This window comes from Ochotona princeps, chromosome 5 (assembly GCF_030435755.1).
Source record: "Ochotona princeps isolate mOchPri1 chromosome 5, mOchPri1.hap1, whole genome shotgun sequence".
NCBI lineage: Eukaryota > Metazoa > Chordata > Mammalia > Lagomorpha > Ochotonidae > Ochotona > Ochotona princeps.
The window spans coordinates 56,327,488-56,347,923 of NC_080836.1; positions in this window are offsets into that span (position 1 = coordinate 56,327,488).

Genomic DNA, 20,436 nt, shown 5'->3' on the forward strand with positions numbered 1-20,436 from the left:
CTGGCCCACACATTCTTTCCCCTACCACCTCCTTGACTCCTTCAATTACAACCGCTTTGGGTGCTTCTTTCCTTATAACTCTTTTCAGCAAGTCTACAACAGTCTCTAAGAAGTTTAATGGGTGATAACTACGCTTTACATTAAATTGCATAAGGCAGAACATATTCCCCTCAAAGTAGGGGGTGAAGAGGGTTGGTAGCTGACTACATTACAGTATAGTGAGCTAAGTTTAGCTGAAAGGGTACAGGACAGTCTTCCCTGTTAGCTTCCATTAGCAAAGAAGACACAATTACACTTGTGATAAGGAGGAAATGTATACTGCTTACTATAATCGATAGCCATATATAAGAAGGTACTCCCCAAAGCTTGCATAATGTGGAATTAAAAGATTATTTGGGCTCTAAAACACTGGAAGCCCACATATAAATGCTTCATACTACACATTTTCCAGTAACTGTTGTTGGAGGGCCCCTTGGACGCATGATTTCAAAAAGTTAGGCACCAAAAATTTTTTTTAATTTCATTTTCCATGAAATGTTTCAAGTCCTTTCAACCATAAAGTTTGCAGTTATCACATATTTGCATTCATTTCCATACATTTCAGGAAAATGTTTCTGGAAGAGTCTTACAACTAAGTCAGTCATGTCAAAGAAGGTATGCTTGTTTTTTTCTAGAAAATACTTCAGAGTTGTGAGAAAGCCACGAAAATGTGTGAATTATTCAACTTCACCTCTTAAATCTTCATTCCAAATTCTAGGAAACTTTCAAAGGTCACTTTTTACAGACGCAGACTCTTACTTCCCTTTATGCCAACATTGAGATCAGTTTCAGGGTATCTAAGCAAATCTTCAGAAAGAGTAATTAGGGAAGCAAAACAGAGGAACTATTTCCAAAAGAGGGAGTACGGTTAAAGGAAGCTGTGACACTAAGGTGCGCCGGGGCTAGAACAAGGAGCAAGAAGGACCAAGGGGGGTAAACAGGCAGCCATTCTTCTCCACAGAGCCCTGGTCCAGACAGGGGCTCGCTGTAGCTGTACCTGTAGCCATACCAAAAAGCTACCAGTCTTTAAGTGAGAAATTCTGCAAATGCTAACAATAGCCAAGCAGGGAAAGAACTTAGGTGTGAAGCACCATAAATTCTCTTGTTAGATCTCCTCTCCGGCCAGATCCAAGAAGAAAGGCAGAAGCCCAACCTGTATGGTCCAGACAGATAACAAGCAGGACAACCTCGCGGAACATAGAGCACAGGGCTCTAAGTATGGGGAGGAACTCCCTTCCACTCCTGCACAGCCAGGACCCTGAGGCCTTGGTGAAGCTGGAACAGAAAGATACATAAGCCCACAAGTCATGCTTTGTACACCAAGTCTTCAGCTGGGTGTTGAGCTTATTTTGAAGATGGGGAAATGGGAGAGAGGCTTTTCTCATCTTTTCTTTCTGTTTGGGTGAGTCACTGTGGCTCATATAAACTTCGAGATAAAAATAATCACTACATTTGTACAAAAACTCAAAAAACAAGTGTCATCCAACTCTGGCAGTTGGTTGTGAGGGCACTTTTCAGCAGGTTAGGTCAATATTCCAAGTTCCATTCAAAAGTCTTAGGATATTGAGATCTCCCATTAAGCTGGCACCAGCTCTCCCCCAACCCCACCCCAACTGACAAGCATTTTGCGAAGAAGTTTTGAATTGCAAAGAACTTTTATGAGAAGAAAATAAACTACTGCTAGAAGACATTTCCGCTCAAAGTAAGAATCAGTCTGTTGGTCCATGATGCTAGCCTCTTCCTTTTACTATTTTTACAGGTTTTGTGTATGTTTTGTAAAGGTGTTGAGGGGAAAATGAAGTGGTTAAGCAGTCACAGATCTCTGTATTTCACATACCATCTTATCCCAATGCTACACAGCCAGATACCTTGATAGAATTAGTTTGAGCCAGAGAATGAGAAACTTTGAAAAGTGGCTTCAAGATGAATACAAATCATTATCATTACAAGAGTCACCATTTATTAAGACAAACTAAGCCCCATAGGTCAAACTGTGTGCTTTTTATACATATCCGTTAACTCCCCAGCAGTCCAGTATATTCTGGGTTTTCTTCACTTTAGAAATACACTGGGATTGGTGCCTGGCGCAGTGGCCTAGTAGCTTAAGTCCTTGCCTTTCATGCATTGAGATCCCATATGGGCGCCACTTCCCATCCAGCTCTCTGCTTATAGCCTGGGAAAGCAGTCCAGGACAGCCCAAAGCCTTGGGACCCTGCACCCATGTGGGAGACCTGGAGAAGGTTCCTGGATCCTGGCTTCAGATCAGCTCAGTTCCAGCTGGTATGGCCACTTGGAGAGTGAACTGACAGGCAGAAGATCTTTCTCCATGTCTCTCCTTCTCTGTAATTCTGACTTTCCAATAAAAATAACTTTTTAAAAAAAAGAAATAAAGATGTGCTAGGAGGTTTAGGTTTTCTCCACAAGATTAACAGCTCATCAGTTTCAACAACAGGATTTGAATTCAAATGCCCAGTATCTCATTATCAGGAAAATCATGACTCCTACAGCCCCTAATGCAGCATGGAACAAAAATCACTTAATTATGCAGAAGTACAAAAACATGTCCATTTAAAATAGTAATAATGCCTAAGGATGGAATGCATTAACACCATAAAGATGAGAATAAAACGCCCCTATCAACATGACCCAGTCCCAAAAATCAAAGAAAGCAATTTATGAAAAATCAAACTCTGTGAAATTTTAAAGTTTGCATTAAAAGGCACCTAGTAGACTCCTCTGTTGTTCCCTGTGGGTACTTCATAAGCATTAATATCTCAAAATCTCATGCTTCAATTCCATTTAGTTTTTTATTCCTATTTGATATCACTTGTTATATATGCAGCCTTTGGTCTTTAAGTTCTTGAAGTGAAGTGCCCTGGTAGCTTTCTTCATTCAACCTCCCTCTTTCCTGTGACCCCAGAAATCCTCTCCACAGATGTAAAACTTTTAGCACTTCACAGCCCTCTTCTCGGTAAGCCCACAGCAGGCCCCAGCACTTCACTCAGCATGACCTCTTGGCAGCTCTGGCCTTGTTGGAGCAAGCCTGCTGCCACTGGAAATTCCCTGAGGGCACCAGAGAGCTCTTTTGTCCAGCACCCCAGCCCTCACTCTCAGCTTGCACCCATCCTAAGATATTTGCAGTCCTAGTTACCTGGGTTTGTAACACAATTTCTGGTCCTTTCACAGGATGCTACTATGATGCTACCCATCAACTTAGATTTACCAAAAGATACAATAAAATAAAAACTAAAAATGTCCCTGCCAGTTCCCTGGGGCTGAAACCTTGAGCCAAGCTCTGCAGTGTCCTGCAGAAGTACAGCAGTGGGTGCCCCAGGAAAAGCTCCAACACACTTGCACCTACATGTAGAGCAATCGCTGATACTGGCCTTCCCCTGATGGCAAAGCAGGACATGGGGGGCTCCAAGGCAGGCTGGAGGCACCAAGGGAGGAACAGGGTACTGCAGATGGACAGAGACAGTTAGCTGCCATTCTGCTTTTATTTGAGAGGCAGAATGAAAGAGAAAGAGAGAAAAATGAGAACAAGACACAAACACAGAGTGATTTTCCATCTGCTGGTTCACTCCCCAAATGCATACAGGGGCCAAGGTAGGCAAGACCAAACCAGCATCTGGGAATTCAATCCAGGTCTCTCACATCGGTGGCAGAGATCTAAACATCTGGCTACCACTGCTGCCTGCAAGGGTGTGCATCAGTCAGACACTGGGATTGAAAAACGGAGGTGGGCATGAACTCGGATTAAAGCATAGGCCAAATATCCTGGGCCTCATACTCTCTATTTTGCCTCAAATTCTTCCTGCTGTGTTCCCTCTTTACTCTTCCTGCAGCCTTGAAATCACTCAGCTTCTGTGCCTGTCACCATAGAAAAGACAGGGGACCATTCCTTCAGGTCATTAAGACAGGATTAAAACTGCACACACACCCCTTCCCTCACCATCTCAGCATCCACAGTACTTGCACAGACAACTCCAGAGACAGAAAATATACCCAAGTGTCATGCTAATAATTTCTGAATCTGAAGACTTTAAGGCAACTCCTTTCCTCTTGGAGGAATTTCACTTTCCTAGCCCAAAAGAGATGCAGCCCACATGGCAAACTCCCACCCTGGTGTATTTCTTTGGGTGAACTGTCTACATGAGCCCTGACAACACGAAGCAGCAATTTCCATGCAAATGCATGCCTGTGGGGGAATTGCAATAGTTCCCGCAATCTTATACTGACAGTGTATCCTTCCCATTCCAGTGGGGTGTGAAAACATAACTTGAATAAAAAGATCTATTTGTTCAGCTTTTCTCTCTCAGAGTTTGCCAAATATAAACAACTCTGTTTCACAAGACAAGGACAGAGTGGAAATGACAGCTCGTGTTTCCCTCCCTACAGGTAAAATGATGAGAACAAAAATAATGTTTTTTTCAGTGGTGGGTGGAAGAACACAAAACTTCATAATTTGTCATGTATAAAGGCCAGTTACTAACAGTTACCAAGAACATAATAATCAACTGAACTTGATTAATTCTAAATGATCCCAGGGCTTTAACCTCAATGGCCAATGGCCACCCAGGGCCATGGGTGATGTACTAGTGTGAAGAGTTCAGATCCAGGAAATTATCTTGCTCTCTAACAGTATGATGGAATTGAACCAACTGAAGGATCTCTAAGCTGGGGCAGAGGTAATTGTGCCATGGTACCTGAAGGCTTCCCAAGAATTATACAGAAATGGAAAGCTTGAGGCAACTAGTTGCCAAATCTTCAATTCCAGTGTGTATTCTTTCCTGAAATTAATCTGCCTAATCTCCCAAATACTGTAACTCAGAAAGCAGTAGTGGGGAGAGCGGAATGCAGGGGGAAGGTGGAAGAGACCTAGATATTTCACAACTGTTGGATGTGGAAAGACGTTTTTCTCCAACTGTCCTCCCTCCACTTGGCAAAAGAAGACCATGTTCAGGGCCCGGCACAGTAGCCTAGTGGCTAAATTCTCACCTCGTATGTGCTAGGATCCCATATGGGCACCAGCTCATGTCCCGGATGCTTCACTTCCAGTCCAGCTCCCTGTTCATGGCCTGGAAGGGCAATGAAGCATGCCACAAAGCCTTAGGACCCTGCATCCATGCAGAAGACCTGGAAGAGGCCTCTGGCATCTGGCTTCAGATCAGCTCACCTCCTGCCATTGTGGCTACTTGGGGAGTGAACTAGCAGATGGGAGATCTTTATCTCTCCTCTCTGTAAGTCAGACTTCCCAATAAAAAATAAATCTTTAAAAAAAAAAAGCACCATGGTCTTCACCCATAGTCTTTTTTTTTTTCACTCACAATCTTAATAACATTTTTCCTGGGATGTGAAAACTTCCCTCATTTCCTTGTGAGGGACAGCCATACAGTAAAAAGTAGAAAGGCTTTACATTGCAAAGGGGGTGGAAAGCTCATGGTAATCCTTTTGCCAACCTTTCTTGTCTACTTTCTCCCTTTTCTCTTTTCTTTGTTCCTTAGAATTAAAACTCAGAAGGAAAAAGAGTTCAAATAGGTTTGCATACTGACGCATTTACTTGAATGAGATTTTTTTCTGATAGCAAGCAAGTCCAAATTGGCTCAACACTTTAACAATAAAGACCAACTCTTGCCAAATTAATTTGTGTGATGGACACTATCCACAAATTTAATGGACTGAGTATACAGCTGTAAGGTAAACGGAAAATACATTTTAATCATGGATATGATATTCACTACATCATCTAATATCAAGCATCACCAAAAAGCTCATGGAAGAATTTGTATTTATGAAAAGCTGTGCATGGATTTCAAAAATTTTTTGCACCAAAATAAACTTTTAATTCCACTTTCCCATGAACTTTGAAGTATTGTCATATATACTTTACAACCATTTAAATCTGAAAAATTTTTACATGTCAACTCAAAAGGAGTCCTTCACAATTCTTACGTGGAGTACATGAACAAAAATATCTGAAGTCATTAGTTTAGTTCATTCTTTCCATGGCAAAAAGTCCATGAAATGTCTTGGTGTCTTCTCTTCCTCCTTCCCTCTCCATCCCACTCTATCCCTCAACTGCTTTCTCAGTCACAGTATTTGAGAGAAGTCATTGTACCCAGTGATCTGTGCATCACTTGAAGTATAACAGCATTAACGCCCACCTGAACAACCCAGAAAAGCAGAGTGAGAAGCTATGGATGCCAGGTATGAAGTGCCTGAAGTACTTCCCCATTACCGTGTCCACCTCACAGATGAAGGGACTAGAACAACGATACTGAACATCTCAAGTGTTTCAGAGAAAATGATTAACTGAAGAAAAAAAAAAAGAAAATGAATAACTGGTTTTGCTCTCAGTTTCTATAATGGACTAAGTTCATATTTACTTTCTCTTTGGAACATGTTCCATTAATAAAACTGTCTTTTTTGTCCAAAATTTACATGGAAAGATGTGAAAATAGAGGGAAGTTATGGATAGATGAACATAGAGCTGGTGATGTAACTATAGATTGAAATATAAAGATTTCTGCTTTTTCTTTTGATTATTTAAAGAGGCCGACATGGGAAGCCTCTCTATACTGACAATCCTCTGAAAACGAGATAAGAGTTCTAGAGACTGAAGATGCATGGCCTGCTTCTTGCTCTGCACAACATGTTTCATTTCCTATGCATGTAGTTCCCTATGGTATTCAGGTGAGGCCTATAAATCCCTTTTCACAACACAAAAACCAAATTAACAGGATCAAAGAAGGAATCAATCATCATGCCTTAAAATTTATTCCCACTTACTCTTATACTAGAGTGCCTCCAGCAGGGAGAAATTTTGCACTTTAACAGGGCTTTGATATAAACCAAGTATAAAAGTCTCTCAGTCTCCACAGGGGTTAGTTCCAGACAACACAGACCAAGAATACTCCAGGCCCTGTCTGAAGTGGTACAGTATTTGCATATAACCTACATACATCCTCCTGCATACTTCATATTATCTCTATATTACTTATAATATCTAATGCAAGTAAATGCTTTGTAAATAGTTTTAAACAACAGTAATTCAGAAAGTTCATGTACAAGACAAATTAAATGACACATTTATTTTGGTTCCAAAAAAAATGAATATAAAGCAGAGGTTTTTCATATTAGATTTTTTCCGTGAATATTTTAAAGATCCCTTGAACTATATTACTTAGGGACTAGTGACAATTTTTCCCAATATTTTAAATCCATGAGTTGACTGAATACACAGATGTGGACCTCATAAAGAGGCAACTACACCTCCAGTTTGTGTTTTGATATTTTCTATTCAGCTTCCCTCCTTTCCTCACCCTCTCAGCGACAAATGCTGCCACTGGTCTTTTCTCGTGGTCCAGAGTGTGATCTCAACTAGGGCTGAATTTTCATGTGTATAGCCTAGCTACTTCCTGTCCACTCTGATCCTTCTTCCTGAAGCAAAACCTGCCCATTTCCTAGGGCTCTGGCAGAAGCTGAGTGGGGAAAGAAAGGAACTGAAATAGTTCCATTATTTCACAAATTAGGTTGACAAGTAAGTGTCCATGTCCTCCCACTAGACTGTGAATTCCCCCAAGAAAAAAGACCACATTCTGCACAGGCCTGCACTGTACTCCACAACAGAGGTCTGTGGTGATCTTTTACTTGAACAAAGGCAGTGCTGGCCAGCGAATTCCCATTTTTCTGCCAATAAAGGACACTCAATGTTTCTAATAAGTTGATTTTCCAAGCCATAGACTTTCTGTGTGATGCTATATTTATTATTCAGTGAAATAATACACATCTGATCACTTCCCTTTGACCCTTCTTCCTACCAAGCTTCTCGCCATCTCAAAGTAAAACTGCTAAGTGTCGTGTCCACTGCAACCACTGCATGGCAGATCGCATCTGAAGTTTTAGTGTTTACCAAGGTCAAATGTGTATTATACTGTACTAAAAGAGTAAGATGAATGAAAATGTACTCTCTAACCTCTATACTACATTGGTTTTCAAAATATTAAAATTCTTGCCAATCTTCCTTTACTGACATTAATTCTAAAAACCTGCTTTTCAAGAGATAATTATTAAGTATCTTCCAAGAGTTTTGTATTCAGCATGAGCAAGGAAGCATTATGCATTAACCTAAGTAAAATATAATACATGCTAAGCAACAATATAAATAAATTCATCTCTTAGTGAACACAAAGATAACACATTTATTTACTACTTCATATATTTTTAATTATTTCTCAACATACTAATTTCTGTTTTTCTCAAGCTTATATTTTCTTGGTCAATAGGGCCAAAGTATCATTATCAAATATTACCAAAATTGCAAGATATGCCCAATTTCTGATGATACACCAATAGGATAATTAAAGCTAAAATTCAACTTGCAAAAATCTAGTCCAGTACTCAAATCTCCACTTTCAGTATCTATTCCCTTTCCAAGCAAACTACTTTCCCATATAAATGTCATTCAATAAAACTATGCAGCAACATATTCTGAAGTCTCACACTCACTAGGGAAATTCCTGTTCTACATTTCACGTACAATTACTCCATTAGGTCAATGAGTAGAACGACAAATTATGAACTCCTTCCTTAGGGTTTTCACTTACTATTGCTATAGACTAAATTATTCTAAAACCCAATAGAAAACAAAAACTGCTATATCATAACTCATGATTTTGTTAGGATCTGGGCTGAGCACAGCTCGGTGTTTCATCCATCCACATGATGGTGATGGTGCTCATTGTGCTACATGCAACTGGCAGATGGCCTCAACCTCGTTTTAGACTCCTAGCTGGGATGAGGCAAATAGCCATAGCGTTCAACTTAGCCAGGATTGTCAACCAGAGTACTTATATGGGATCCTTCCAGTATGGTACCCTAAGGACAGTCAAAATTTTTATGTATAGTCTCAGAGTTCAAGATGACAAGGCAGGCACTAGTGTTATGGAACACTGGATTAAGCCATCACCTGCAATGCCAGCATCCTACATGGGCACCAATTCAAGAAATGGTTTCTGTACTTTCAGTCCAGCTCCCTGCTAATAGACTAGCAAGAGAAAATGGCCCAAGTACTTGGGCTCCTGCATATGGGAGACCTGGATGGAATTCGAGGCTTCTCTGGCTTTGTCTTGGCCAAGCCCCAAACACTGCCACCATTTGGGGAGTGAATCAGCAGATGGAAGATGTGTGTGTGCGTGTGTGTGTGTGCGTGTGTGTGTGTGTAACTCTGCCTTTCAAAGAATTAAACTTTTTAAAAGAGTGACAAGGTAGAAGCTTCATGCTCTTACTACCTAGCCTCAGTGGGATGCCCCCACTTTCATCACACTTTTGCAACCAAAGCAGCCACAAACCTGTCCAGCTTTAAGGAAAAGAGACATAGACCCTATTTTTCCATGATGATAAAATTTTTTAAAATCACAGTTGTGTTTTAGAACAGTCTCTTAAGTTTTTTATATTAACATATAATTCTGCTTCTTTAACAAACAAGCCCCCAAAAAGTTGCCTCTGTTCAATAGCATCCATTTCCTCTTCTCTTGAGTTACACAGCTTTGCTAGCTTCTATTGAACGCTGTGTCCATTCTACACGCCCTTGTTTACTGCAGGGTAGCACTGCTAGTTCACTTTCTGTATTGGACCTTTACTGTACAAGGTTCTCAGTCTTTGTCTAGGGCTGCATAATGTGTATGCTAAAGGGCTGTATTGACCTTATTGAAATGGCCTGTGACTTCTCTCTTCACTGATACTGCTTTTGCATTATTAAGTCCACGAGGCATTCTGTTGCTTCTTTGTATGGACATTAGCTCTGACTCATCTCTGACAAATTAAGACTGAATTCTCAGAGTAGGGTCTTTACCTGTCCTAACAGAATGGTCGTGCTCCCAATAGTACACTTGAGATTGAATTGTAAAAGGGATAAGAATGCAAGCTTTGAGGTCAGAAAGATCTGGATTTGTCACCTACATCATTTATTGACATAATAATTACAATTTTTAACTCACATGACTAACTGCATTAACAGTTTTAGAAACCATGCAGTATGTGACCTTGTCCAAGCTACTTGATAGCTTTAAATCTTAGTATCCTTGCCTATAAAACAGAGAAAAAGATACTTCACAGGATTGTCAAAAGAACTAAAGAGGATTATGTACTGAAACATGTATCCCACTGCCTGGTATTTACTAAATCCCTGCTAAAGTGGTAACTGTAGTAGTATCACCATGAGTACCCACAACGGTGGTTAATAATATCTAACTAGCAATGGACTAGGACGGCACAAAGCAAAGCACTTACAAACGGGCAAATAAATTTTATGGCTCCAATCCTCTCTTTATAGATGTGTAAATTCTACTTAAACAAAATTTTGTGTATGTAGACAGATACGTACATATGCCACATATGTCAAGTTGAAACATTTATATTTTCTCTTTTCACCAAATGTTTTATTTATATTTCTTAAATGCTCACCTAGGACTTTTCTGTGAATCATTCATACCAACATTTCAAATAATTTTCGCTAAGAAAAATGTATCTTAGGTATTCAAATGCAATTGTTAGGTTCAGCTGATCACAAAGAATATAGCCTGATGAAAATGACCTCAGAGTATCAAAAAGAATCACTTCAATATTTAAGATGGCTGGATTGATTCCAAGGACTGAGAAGCCGTCTGCCTATCACCAGCTCAGTTTTGAAAATACAGCTCTTGGCTCCAATCCGCAGTTCAGCGAGTGTGATCAGTGCAAATACAAGGTGAATAAATCTTAAGATACTGAACAAAGTTATTTCTCAACACAAGACCACAAAGGACAAGACAATCTTGATTAGTCAATGCCTGAACTAGTATTTCATCTTGGACTAGCTGATGTAAAGGTTAAAGTTATTGACTTCCTCTCTGAATTTTCTTTGGAGAAAAAGCAATATTCTGCTTTGAATGGGTAACTGTTGCTACACTTTCCTCATAGTTAAGATTTGTCAATACTCCTTGACTTCTGCAAAACAATCTACCCAACAGGGACTAAACTCACCTGCCTTTCATCTCCAGCTGTGCCAAGGAGGACAGGGTTCAGGGCATTTTAGAAGCTCTTCAAGAGATAGCCAAGTTTTGGAGAAAGCATCAAAAGTTGCTAAGTTTGTTTGGTTTTTTTTTTTTAGATTTATTTATTTTTATTGGAAAGGTGGATATACAGAGAGAAAGAGTGTCAGAGAAGATCTTCCGTCCGATCATTCACTCTCCAAGCGGCTGCAACGGCTGGAGCTGAGCTAATCCGAAGCCAGGAGCCAGGAGTCTCTTCCAGGTTTCCCATGCGGGTGCAGGGTCCCAAAGCTTTGGGCCGTCCTCAACTGCATTCCCAGGCCACAAGCAGGGAGCTGGATGGGAAGCAGGGCCACCAGGATCAGAACCGACACTCATATGGGATCCTGGTGCATTCAAGGCGAGGACCTTAACCGCTACACTATCACACCAGGCCCTGCTAAGTTTTTTTAATTGCAGTAATATTCATGATAGTCAAGATTTGGCACCAGTCTAGCTTTCTATCACGGGATGAATAGATATTTTTTAAGTTGGCATACATTTACATTGGACTATTTTTCAATCAAAGAAATAATGAAAGTATATCATTTGAAGCAATAGCTGGAGGACACTGTTAAATAAGTCAGACACAGTAAGAAAAAAGTATGTTCTTAAATGAGAGGATTTCAAAAAGTCAAGGAAAAATAATATTAAAAGATAAGTTTATGTTCATGTAAAAGTCTGAATTGATGCAGTTTTTCATAATATGCATTTTCTGTGAATGTTTTTTCTTTCTTTTTAAGATTCCCATGTACATAGATTTCGGATTTTCTTGGACCTAAATAAACTTATGCTTCAACTAAAAAAAAAAAAATTCCTAGGCTTAAGTTTCATGATTTAATTTCCTAGGGCTCCCACAACAATGTTTTACACCATATGACTTAAGCAATAGAGACTTAGTTGTCTTAGTTATGGAATCCAGAAGTTGAAAATGAAGGTGTTGATAAGGTCGGTTTCTTCTAAGGACTACAAGAAAGAATCCAGCTCTGGCTCCTGACTCCAGCTTCCTGCTAATGCAGACCCGAGCAGGCTGCAGTGATGGCTCAGGCATTGAGTCCCTGACCGCCATGTGTGAGATCTGAGGAGTGTTTCTGGATCTCATTCACCCATTCTTTTGTGTTCTGTCTCTTGCTGTCATAAAGATAAATAAATACAATATTTTAAAACTAAACATTTTTTAATAAATGCTCTAACGTTTTTTAAAACATTTATTTTTATTGGAAAGGCAGATATACAGAGAGGAAGATCTTCTGCCTGATGATTCACTCTCCAAGCAGCTGCAATGACCAGAGCTGGGCCAATCAGAAGCCAGCAGCCTCCTCCGGGTCTGCCATGCAGGCGCAAGGTCCCAAAGCCTTGGGCTGTCCTCAACTGCATTCCCAGGCCACAGGCCAGGAGCTGAATGGGAACCAGGGCCACCAGGATTAGAACCGGCACCCATATGGGATCCCAGTGCATTCAAAGCAAGGACTTTAACCGCTATGCTATCGCGCCAGGCCCTAATCTAACCTTCACAACTATATCTTCCCCTTAGATTGGGCACCAAAGTTTCACCTATGACAAAGTCAGAAGATAGCATGGTCCAAGAAACACTTAAAAGAAAGAAAAAAAAAACTGGAGGAAAACACCCAGCTTCTAGAACTTAAAATTTGCAGCTAGAAAATTTTAACTAGTTCTAACATATTTAAAAATTAAGTGCCAGAATAAATCTTTTTTAAAAAAATGAAATGCCAGAAGCAAAGAACCACTTAGTGGCTTCATGATTCTACTTTTTATTATTATTAATTACGTTGCATTATGTGACACAGACATGATTCTACATTGATAAGTAAAATGACACAGATATATCTGCAGCATGAACAGTTTCAATATTTATGTTTGACACCCAAATTTCAGGACTTTAAAAAGACACTAACAAAGAAAAAGGAGTATTAGCATTTATTCCCTAAATGCAATCCCCAATGTATCATTTCAGAGACAGAAGTCATTTAGATTAAAGGCTTTTTTGTTTACATATTTTTCTTCCAAGCCCAGCATGGTAGCATAATGGCTGAAGTCCTCGCCTTTCCTGGGATCCCACATGGGTGCGGATTCATGTCCCAGCTGTTCCATGTCCCACTAAGCTCCCTTTTGTGCCCTGGAAAGCAGCAGAGGCCCTGCACCCGCAAGGGAGTCCCAGAAGAAGCTCCTGGCTCCCAGCTCAGCTCCAGCTGATTGGCTCAGCTCCAGCCATTGCGGCCACTTGGGGAGTAAACCAGCAGACAGAACATCCTTCTTTCTATCTCTCTCACTCCTGTAAACCTGACTTTCCAATAAAAAATATTTTAAAAAGAAATCTTAATTTTAAACTACATATTTTTCTCAGGGCCCAGCACAATAGCCTAGCAGCTAAAGTCCTTACCTTGCACATGCCAAGATCCCATATGGACATCGGTTCTAATCCCGGCAGCCCTCTTCCCATCCAGCCCAGGGCTTGTGGCCTGGGAAAGCAGTAGAGGTTGGCCCAAGGCCTTGGGACCCTACACCCACGTGGGAGACTGAGAAGAGGCACCTGGTTCCTAGCTTCAGATCAGATCAGCTCAGTTCCATCTGTTGCAGCTGCTTAGGGAGTGAATCAGCAGATGAAGATTTTCCTCTGTCGCTCCTCTCTTTATATCTGACTTTCCAATAAAAATAAAATAAATCTTTACCAAAAAAATACACATTTTTCTTTAAAGTGAAACTATAGCCTTTATGTAAATCTAACTTTCCAATAAAATTTTTTTAATTAAAAATGTTTTTCTTCCAAGTGAAACTGTAGCCTTTCAATACATTAAATTTATAACATCTCATAACACAAATATGTCATACCCAGAATGGTTGTATTTTATGATCTCAAATTAAGGAGGCTATCTTTCTCACTCCCATGGCCATCAGTGTGGCTGTTCTTCATTAGCAGCCATCCTGCAACTAAGACAGGTTAATGGTGGCCACCAAGAAGATGACGTTGTTACTTGTTGGCGAGGTTGTGGGGAAAAGGGAACCCTACTCCACTGCTGGTGGGGCTGCAGGCTGGTACAGCCTCTATGGAAATCAGTATGGAGAACATTCAAACAACTCAAAATCAACATACCATATGATCCAGCAATAGCACTCCTAGGAATATATCCAGAACACTTGTTTTATGAGAAACCAACATGTACTCCTATGTTCATAGCAGCACAATCAGTAATTGCAAAAACATGGAAGCAGCCAAAATGCCCATCAACAGAGGATTGGATAAGAAAGCTATGGTTCATCTACTCCATGGAATACTACTCAGCTATTAAAAAAAAACAAAATGCAGTTCTTTGTGGCCAAATGGGCCAAACTGGAAACCATAATGCTAAGGGAAATGAGCCAATCCCAAAAGATTAAATACCACATGTTTGCCTTAATTTAAGATGATATGATGTTATGTATAACATGTTATGTTATGTATGTTATATGTTGTGTATAAACTAAAATTGAAATGTCAATGAGGTGGTCACAGAAGGTGGTTAAGAACTCACATTTACTTTTACCATATTGGTTACTCATTACTATGTCAATTAATTCCATAATGATGTAAATTTTTGCTGATGGTATGTTGGAGCTTTTAATTGATCGGGATGATACTCTGCTGGCTCTGTCTTCAGACCAGAGAGGGTATACCTAAGAAGCCGTTGAACTTGACTGGACAATAAGATGCTGGACTCTATGTTTGGTATATGCTTGCAATGGGGGAATCTCAACTGAACTTGAACTGTGGTTATGCAACAAGGTGGAGGAATCCACCATGGTGGGAGGGTTTGGGGAGGGGTGGGAGAATCCAAGTACCTATGAAACTGTGTCACATAATACAATGTAATTAATGAATTAAAAATAATAAATAAAGAAGATGAAGTTGTTGAAATCAACCAGCTCTAGGATCCAACTTGCTATAAAAAGTGGAAAGTATATGTTTGCGCACAATCAGACTGCAAATGATCAGGCAAGGCAAAGAGAAATAGCCCATTCTCACCATCAACTGCCCACCTTTGAGGAAATATGAAATAAGCTACTACATCATGCTGACCAAAATTGGTATCTATCACTACAATGGCAATAACACTGAACTGGGCATAGCGTGCAGAAAATAACATGTATGGAATATGTCCACTATCACTGATCCATATGATTCTGATACCGGAATAGACTAACGAAAAATAAACCATGCAGGGCCTGGCGCAATGGTTCAGTTGGCTAAATCCTCTCCTTGCAAGTGCTGGGATCCTATATGGTTTCCGGCTCATGTCCCACACAATTCCCTGCTTGTGGCCTGGGAAAGCAGTGGAGGATGGCCCAGAACCTTGAGACCCTGCACCCCTGTGGGAGACCCAGAGGAATCTCCTGACTCCTGGCTTCAAATCAGCTCATCCCCACCATTGTGGCCATTTAGGGAATGAATCAATGGATGGAAGAGCTTTCTCTCTGTCTCTCCTTTGCAAATCTGCCTTTCTAACAAAAAATTAGTATTTTTGAAAATAATAAACCATGAAAAAGTTTCTTCCTGCCGGAGCTTATTTAAAAAAAAAAAAGCTAGAACAGCTGTTACTGATGATCTAGCTCTTCAATACAACTTCTACATACATGACCATTGAGCCACAACACCTCTATAAGGATGAATGTTTTAGCCAAAAAGAATACAGAGGTCCAGAAGGTGACCTCACCCATAAGACAGAGTGAGGACAGGCATTACATGGTCTCTACATTCCACTTTTCATTTCTATTTTCGTGCCCACCGCACCTCCAAACATTGTGCTCAACCACTTGAGCAGTGCTTCTCACCCTGTAGTCTCTAGCATTCACAATAACAGTGTCAGCCTGCAAAATTCCTCAACAGTTCCCACTTTTACCTCCACCATACCTAAGACACATGTATATTCTTTCATACCAGAAATAGAGATCTCTAGTCAATTAACCTTTCTGGGGAATGAACCAGCAAATGGAAGATCGATCTTTCTCTCTCTCTTGCCATCTATTTCTTCTCTCTGTGTGTAATTCTGCTTTTCAAATAAAATTAAACAGAGTTTTTTTTAAAAAAAATCACCCCATTAAAGCCCACAAGAGATGAATATCAGCAAGAGACCCAAGCCCAAACTAAATTTTCCTCCTCAACCTACCATGCTTCCACTTAATGATTTTTTTTTTTACAATGATGCAAAAGCAATACACATTCAGTACATGCTATACCCTGGTTTTTGGATTCTGATCTTTCCCCAGGCAGGCCATCTACACTCAGATCCTCTGTCCTGACAATGGGCAGCACCAGGAGCCACTCAGTCCACAGTCAGCCTGAAGGTAAACTGACATGCTGCAGTGCCCACATTACTAAGCTATGTTGTTCAGTGGGTTGGATGGATTAAATACACCTTTGATTTGCGATATTTTCAACTTATGATGAGTTTATTGGGGGTGGAAGTGTGGCATGGCCTAAAACTCAAGAAGCATCTGTATTACTAAAACTCCCTGGGAAATTCTAATGTAAATCATCCAGATTTGACATTAGGGTCCCACTGGGCTACAGTACTGATTGTAACTTCTTCAAGACTCATAAAAGGGATTTCTTTACAGAGAGGGCCCTTGACTTGAATGGTCTGCTTTTAGTTTATTCCTCTTGTTCCTTTCTCCTGTGCTTGAACCTAAAGTTTGCCTTTTGTTTATATTCTTTTCAGCCTCACATAAAAATGATGCAACTTGAGATCCCTGTCGCTGCCTACCAGACAGTCTAGAAATGACCACAATGGACATACATGTCAATCCTGTTCCTTCCACCTCCACCAACTTAAAGCATTACACTATCTCTTAATAGTCCCACTAACACAGATCGACTTCACGCTCTATGTGTCACTGCCCCCTTGTCTCATTTGTAATGACTTTATGTTACGCAAACTAAGTGTGTCTACATTTCTGCCTTACATCAACAGGTAAGGGCAGTTGAACACTGCATCCTTGCTGGACTAAACACTTAAATACACTTATATATTTGTCACTGCTATTGGCCTCCATGGGCTACCCTGAGTGCATCTTATGTCACTGCTTCTGAAACATCTTTACGGCCAGTGAAAAGATCAAGCATTACCTCCAATGATGTGATGGTAAGCTCCAAAAAGGCAGTTCCAGTAACATCCCCAAATATGAGTCATACTTCTGGTCAACTGATTTATAATACATCTCACCCACATGTATCTTGATAAAAGCAGAGCTTTCAGAATTTTTTTTCCTTAAAGTTCCCTACCAAGATTTTTCACTTCTCAGTTGTCAAATCATATAAATGTGTAAGTGTCCTCATCACTATGGACATGATTGATCATATAATCCTTTCGAAAAGCTACCTACAAATATAGTTACTTACCTTAATTTTATATAAACCACACAGAAATAGGTCATACTCCAAATATTGTCCTTTATTGTCCTTTTTCATGAAATTGCAAAAGGTTTCATACAGGTCAGCATAGCTGGTGCCTCCCTACTTTCATTTCTGTAACAATCTTCTTTATTATTAATAACAGCAGTAACAATAAAAATAATAATAACGTCTGCATGCCTTCCCAAGAGTGCAGAGGTCTCAGCCCTGGGTACAGACCTATCCTAAGATGTATAACAGCAGCTGCTAGTGCCACTTTTTTTTTAAACATTTTAAATGTCTTAACAATTTTCCTTTAGTTAGTATGTATGTTCCTGATAATTTTCAGTTACTAAGGCAAGAGAATGATGAAAAGAAATCAAAATAAATTTAATTAAAATTGCTTTCTTTCTTTTTTTGTCCTAAAAGAATAGCCTCACATTCTAAGTCTTTCATGTTTCATGTGTGTATATATATATACACATACATACATATGTATATATATACACACATATATATACATACATGTGTAGAAAATATATGTATCATGGATCCATTGAAATTGATGGTTATTAGAGAAACACTTAACTACTTTCTTAGGAAGAATTCAGGCCAGATTTTTACATAAAAGTTTTCTAGCTGTGAAATTACCTGGAGAAAAGACGGTCTTGATGGCTGAGCAGAGAGACTGCAGGCCCACAAACTGGACTGCTCCTTCCGGTCCACAGCAGCTTATCCTACTAGTCCCATACTACATCAGGCCCTTGGGAATGTGATTTCTAAATCATCTCATAGACCATCTCTTCTCAGGAAAATAGGCTTTGATTTGTTGCCAATATCTTCTGGGAATTATACCTAGCAATCTGGAGCCAGCTGCAAGGTATATGGTCAGAAGGTAAACACCAACTTTTTCTCAAACACAGAATGACAGAAATCATAAAAAACAGCTACCATTTAGCCTAAGTATTAGTTTTTATTTAGTTCAAACTACTGAATAATTATGGAAGTCTTACTATAACAATATTCCCTTTAAAACTGACTTCGAAGCAAAGGTTTAGTTCTACACTTTATGGGGAAGCATAATTCCAGGAAATTATAAATCATGGAAAAGAGAACTGAGGCAGGTAAAGTTGAGAAAAAAATCCATCCCAACAACTGTATTACAAATTAGTCATTTGGTAAAGATGCTAGTCATGTAGACTAAGCTGTTAAAAAAAAAACTTTCCCATGGAATAATTCATCAGAGTATAGAAAATAAAGCAAGATTGTCTACCAGTTCCCTCCCAGCTCCTGTATCATGGAGTCACACAACATTACTTGCCCTTACAGTGTTTGGAAGAAGAGATCCAAGCACTCAAGAAATAGATGAAATGTAGGAGATGCAAGGTGGCATATATGAAACATCTGATGTCCTTACTATGGACAAAAAAACTTTCTGGCACAGTATTTCCCAGTCAACTGTAACTGCCCAGATTATACTTTCTATGGTTTCAAGTCACAACTAAGACAAAATGTCTTTTGATCACTAATTTTCTTTGAGAATACTTAAAATTCATGGAAAATATAATTAAGGGTCAGCATTTTTGGTGTCATGGGTTCAGTCTTTGCCTACTACGCTGGTATCCCATATAACACCAATTCAAGTTCTGTTGTTATTGTTCCACTTTTTTTTTTGAGCTGCTAGTCATCAGGTTTTATTCCATTTATTTTATTTTATTTTTGATGATGTTTATATAGCTAATTAGGGTGGGAAGGGTCAAAGGCTAGAGGAAAATGGGTGAGACCACTGCTGCCACATTTTCCTTTTATCTTCCTGTATCTGGGGGAAGGGAGCGGATAAAAGAAGCCATACCTAGTCTTCCAACCGCCTCCTTACCCTGGGTTGTGGGACAGCCACTTATGTCATCCCAGGGTCCCCAGTGTGGGACATGGTCCCGCTCAAGTGGTTTTGATAGTTCAACAATTCTAAATTGCTGTGAACCTCGTCACTCCAAGCATGATGAAATCCTTCCAGGATCCACTTGGCTGACATAGTCTACCTTAGAGTCTCCACTTGTCCAGATACTCACTACCAACACCTGGCTGGGGTAGTTGATCAATTTGTTCCACTTCTGACTCAGCTCCCTGTTAATGTGCCTAGGAAAGCAGATGACTCAAGTGTGTAGACCCCTGCCACCAGATGGTGTTCCAGGCTTCTGGCTTCAGCCTAGACTGGCCCAGTATTGCAGCCAATAAACAAGTCAGTAAACAAGCTGATGAACAATCTTTCTCTTCGTAACTCTAGCTTTCAAATATATATATATCTTTGGGCCCGGTGAAATAGCGTAGCAGTTAAGGTCCTCGCCTTGAACGCACCAGGATCCCATATGGGCGCCGGTTCTAATCCCGGCAGCTCCACTTCCCATCCAACTCCCTGCTTGTGGCCTGGGAGGGCAGACAAGGATGGCCCAAAGCCTTGAGACTCTGCACCTGTGTGGAAGACATGGAGGAATTTCCTGGCTCCTGGCTTCAGATTGGCACAACATCAGCTGTTGTGCTCACTTGGGGAGTGAATTATCAGACAGAAGATCTTCCTCTCTGTCTCTCCTCCTCTCTGTATGTCTGCCATTCCAATAAAAATTAAAACAAAATAAAATAATCTTTAAAAATTGGGATTAAAAGATAAGTTTCTTTTGACACAAAAACATTTTTAAAACCATGCATAGGGTCTTCAAAAATTTTTGAAAATATGGATTATGAAAAGCTATGTATGGATCTCAATTTTTTATGCCAAAATAAACTTATATCGTAGTTTCACTTTCTACAAACTTTCTGAAATACTCTATATGAAATAAAAATGTGATTTTGGAGGAGGTGGTAGAGACAAAAAGAGACAGACAGAGGGAGCTCCTATCATTGGTTTACTTCCTGAATGTCTCCAACAGCCAACGGTAGGTCTGAAGC